General features: G+C 45.8%; 1 protein-coding gene across 44 annotated transcripts in view; it reads right to left on the reverse strand.

Annotated features, from left to right (window-relative positions):
* Ank2 (ankyrin 2) overlaps nt 1–4507 on the reverse strand; it is a 442295-nt gene that overhangs the window by 252174 nt on the left and 185614 nt on the right. The gene's annotated exons all lie outside the window — the stretch shown is intronic.

Below are 4507 nucleotides of genomic sequence, written 5' to 3' on the forward strand. Positions count from 1 at the left end.
GGCACGGGCGGGGCGACGCCAGGGAGGGCGAGGGGGCCCAGCCGCTCCGAGCCGGTCGGTGAAAGCAGTCCGGAAAAAGTCAAATCAGATCACTTTTTCCGAATGCTCCTGTCTACACCTGCGAGGAGGAAACGGCCAGGAGAGGAGATGGAGGATGCAACTTGTTAACGCGACAAAATGGAATTCTCCAGGCACTCCAGTTGCACGCGCTGCCACATTTTCAGAATTGGGCCTCAGTTTCATCAAAGGCTCATAGGAGGCCAAGAATGAAGCTCACTCCGTAATTATTCACTCCTAACGGGAGACACTGTGGGCACAGTGGGTCAGTGGTCCTGTGACCCCTACACACATAATCGTCACATTTTAGGAAAAAAATCTTGACTATTATAATTGAAAGTAAAATAATCAGATTCCACAGACAGCCTATTATTAGAGAAAAAAATTAATAAAACGGAACGTGTCCTCTTAGAAAATATAGTTTTGTAGATAAGAGTACAGAGTCTCATTTCCTATACCACATGCAGATAAAAAGATAGTCGTTCTCATGGGGAAAATACTATTTATAGTGTAGGTAGGCCCTCCACGTTTCATCTTATGTAAACTAAACTAATTTTAAACTAAAATTGAGTAGAAAGCAGTGGGTTAATATCCTGCGAGGTAGTAACGCACATTCTATGGCAATACGGAAAACCCCGTGTTTCCCTGGGTGAAAACATCCGTTAAAGGAGAGGATGGTCACTACAGCATGGGCCAGTGCGGTGCTGGTGACCGCTCACGGGTGGGGAAGGAGGACAGAGAAGAGAGCGAGACAGCTGTGCTGGCAGCACCCTTCCGCTGGGACCTGAACAACCGGGAATTCAGCTTCCAAAAAGACAAAATCACAGAATCAGCTCCATTATCACCTGAAGCCTCCTACTCCCTCCTCTGAAAGGCCTGGTTTATGCAGAAACACCCCAAGCCATCACTCAGCCTTCTGGAAGGAGGTCACGTGCATCGGGAGGCTTCCTCCTGCTCCTTGACCTTTGCTTCTGCCAGCCACTATTTCTCCACGTGCCTCCAAGGTGCTGCAAGAAAGTCAAATGTGGTGCTGTCAAAGCCGTCACCAGCCCATGGTGGCTCCGAGAGGCTCCCGACTGCAGTGCAGGGTACTGATCTCATCTGCACTCCCTCTCCTTCTGAATACCTGAGGCAGTGTTTACAACCAGTAGGTCCATTGGAGCTGTGCATGTCCTCCAGGCCCATCCTCCAGCGGGTTTCCTGTTGGTGCAGATGACTGAGGTTCTTCCAGGACAAGCCCTCCCCTCCGCCCCTACAGAATCTGCTCCTGGGGACCCAGCACATATCCTCGCCCTTCCAGAGTTCTCAGTAGGGAAGAGAAAAGTCCCAAGCACAGCTAGAGAAAAAAGTGAGCAGCTCTTATCAAAAACATTCACTTATTTCATTAGCCCTTAAATTAGTTCCATATAGACCCCCTTATAAAATGGGACAATATCAACTTCCTTATTTTGTTCTCTAAGGCCAGCAAACTTTTATATTTTTAAACTCCAACTGAATAAGTAAAGAAAATTTCTTAAACATGATGAACTGAGTCTCAGTTTCCAGGACTCACTCCAATTTTGTACAAACAAGTAAGAGAGCTAGCTCTCCTTATAAAGAAAAGTAATGAATTAGATACTGGTTAACTGTGAGCTTGACTGACATAAATATTGACAAAGCACTGAGTTTGCCAAATCCTTAAGTACAGTAATGACACTGTTTTGCTCCCATTTCCTGGTAAATATCTTTAGATGAGACACAGGCGAAGACACTGCTTTTATAGACGAGGGCATTAGCAAATGAGTCGCTGCAGATAGCTTTTCTGGGGACAGGCAGGAGGACTCTGAAATCAACCCACCCTGGGAAAACGAACCTGCGCAGAGCCGGCAGGCCTCTACTGTTCAAACTGCAGAGCAGGAAGTCTCAGACAATTAGTATGGATCACTTTAAATCAGCTAATAACAAGTCTTTTCTAGTGTGCTATTTTCATTTATCATTCCCCTAACCAGGGAACATTTTGCTCCCAGAGAAAATGGTTAGCAACACATCATCCTTTTAAGAAACTTGGGGAGAGGACTGGGAAAGAGAGAGAGAGACCTGTGAAGATTAGAAAGTGCAACAGTGAAAACTTTGTCTCTCTACAATGAACTCATTCAATATTGAATTACTTCTAAACTGATCTTTAAAAGTCATTCTTTCTCACATACTTGTGTCACTCCAACTTTCCTGTGATTTCTATCTGAATTTAAAAACAATCAGTATTCAGTTTCCTAGGACAGAGCAGCGCAACTCACCAGCTGACCTCTGCACAGACAAGGCACCAGGTCCAGTCCCAGGAGCTCACAGCCATGTAAATGACGCCTGCAACACATTAAGGGGTCTTCCCACCAAGGCTGCAGCAGAGCTTTCATACCCTACAGGCTGAGGGCTTAATCTGGAACAGAAGCTGCTTCCTCCAGCAAAGCATCTTGACTATCAATAGGAAAAAGCACGCATCCGCCTTCAAAGCTAGGAGCTCACTGTCGCTCAGACTGAAAGTGGACAGCCAGCACGGAGACTGTCCTTCAGTGAGGTCAGGCTTCTCTTTAAAGACAGGACAATGATGGCCATTTGCTGTCCTCACCGTCCGGCTTCCCACTGATCAGAACCCAACCCTTGCAAAAGGATCATCAGGCAGGGCAGCAGTCGATCACAGTCCGGCGAGCCTGTGCAACCTAATCCCCTCTCTACCTGGTCCCTCCCCGGAGACGCACATGGGTGAGTGAACAGCGCAGCTGTCACTCTGCACAGAGTGTGGGTGACAGTGGAAAAAGATGCAGGTGCATTATAAGAGCAGTGAAAACACATAACTGATTTGAGCTATGAGCCAAGGGCCACTCTCACCAAGTTCTTGCTGTTAATTCGTATTTGAGATTTTTTGAATTTTCTGAGATGAATCAATGATGGTCAGAACAAGAAAAGGTGCGTCCAAAACAGTGAGCACAATAGTAAATCACCCTGTTTGCTTGATGTGAAACCATACCCACAGCATGTTGGTACTGCAAAATGACTAAAGCAGAATGTAATGGGTCTACTTGCTTTTGATAACAGTGCTTCCGTGAGGAGATGATTGAAAATCACAATGCCCAAAGGGAGTCTTACTTCCACTTCTTTTTTAAAAAATTATATTGGTACATTCCAGATATACAAAATGATCACATTAATCGGAGGTAATTTGCTCCTCCTTCCAATTTTGCTTGAGCAAAGGAGGCAGAGACATTCCAGCTCCACATCCAAACAGGCAGCTTCCAGAGTAGGGAGCAAGGAAGCAGGAGCAGGGTCCAGGCCCCAAACTTCCCACCACAGAATCAGGCCGAGCAGGTGTCTGAATTCTCAGAGAATTTCTAGCTAGGGACAAAGGGAATCCAAGGGGACAAGGGGTGAAAAGCTCCCCTAGGGAGGCCTGTTTATAGACAGAAGATAAAACCACACAGAGTGTAGGCCATAAATAGCTCCTGTTCTGTCACACAGACCCTCCCTATTATGACAGTGCAGATGGGCTGCCCTGGGCTGGGCGGAGGCGAGGGGATGCCACAGGGAAGGGAAAGCTAACAAGGTCGCAGCTCAGAAGGACAGAGGAGGGACTTCTATGCACAGCCGCATGCCCATCTCACTCCCTCACTTCGGAGCACCAGCCGGGATGAGCAGAGACAAGGGCCCAGCCCAGCTTGTGGGAATGGATTTGCCTGTGTAAATGGCTGGACTTGCTCACCGGTGAACTCTGACATAAAACTGCGTCACCACAATTGCTGTCCCTCCTCTCCTTCCTCTTTCTTCCTCCTCCTCCTCGTTTTCTTTATCCTTCACTTTTCTTTTTCTTGCGATGCTGGGGATTGACTCCAGGGGTCTCTACCTCTAAGCTACATCCCCAGCCCTTTATATATTTTATTTTGAGACAGGGTCTTGCTAAATTGCCCAGGCTAATCTCAAACTTGTGACCCTCCGACCTCAGCCTTCCTAATGACTGGGATTACATGTGCGTGCCATGAGGGCCAGCTACAGCTTCGTAATGAAATTAACTTTCTGTGTGTACTTTGACAGGAATTAAATAAGTTCATTCAAGCATGAGGACAGCCCCACAAGGCTAAAAATCTCTTTTTAACTCTTAGATTGAAAGCTTAAAGACTAATCTTAAAATTTGTCTTTTAAAACATCCTTTGCCTAAAATAAAGACTTCCTTGCTATCTTCATCCCATTGCTCTACAGCTTGGCTTCTGTCTCTGGCGCCATTTTTTAATCAAATACAGATCCACAAGGCCTGAGATGAACCAGTTTTAATACTGAAGCCCTTACCCCCATGGAGATGAAAATCTAACTGTTAAGTGATTATTTACAGAATTCCTAGGACATCTAAGCTACTTTCTACAATCTGCACTGACAGTAAGTACCAGTACTCAAATCTTTTTTTTTTTTTTTTTTTTTTTTTTTTTTT

Source organism: Fukomys damarensis, unplaced genomic scaffold (genome assembly GCF_012274545.1).
Source record: "Fukomys damarensis isolate Sample0158 unplaced genomic scaffold, DMR_v1.0_HiC HiC_scaffold_25, whole genome shotgun sequence".
Lineage (NCBI taxonomy): Eukaryota > Metazoa > Chordata > Mammalia > Rodentia > Bathyergidae > Fukomys > Fukomys damarensis.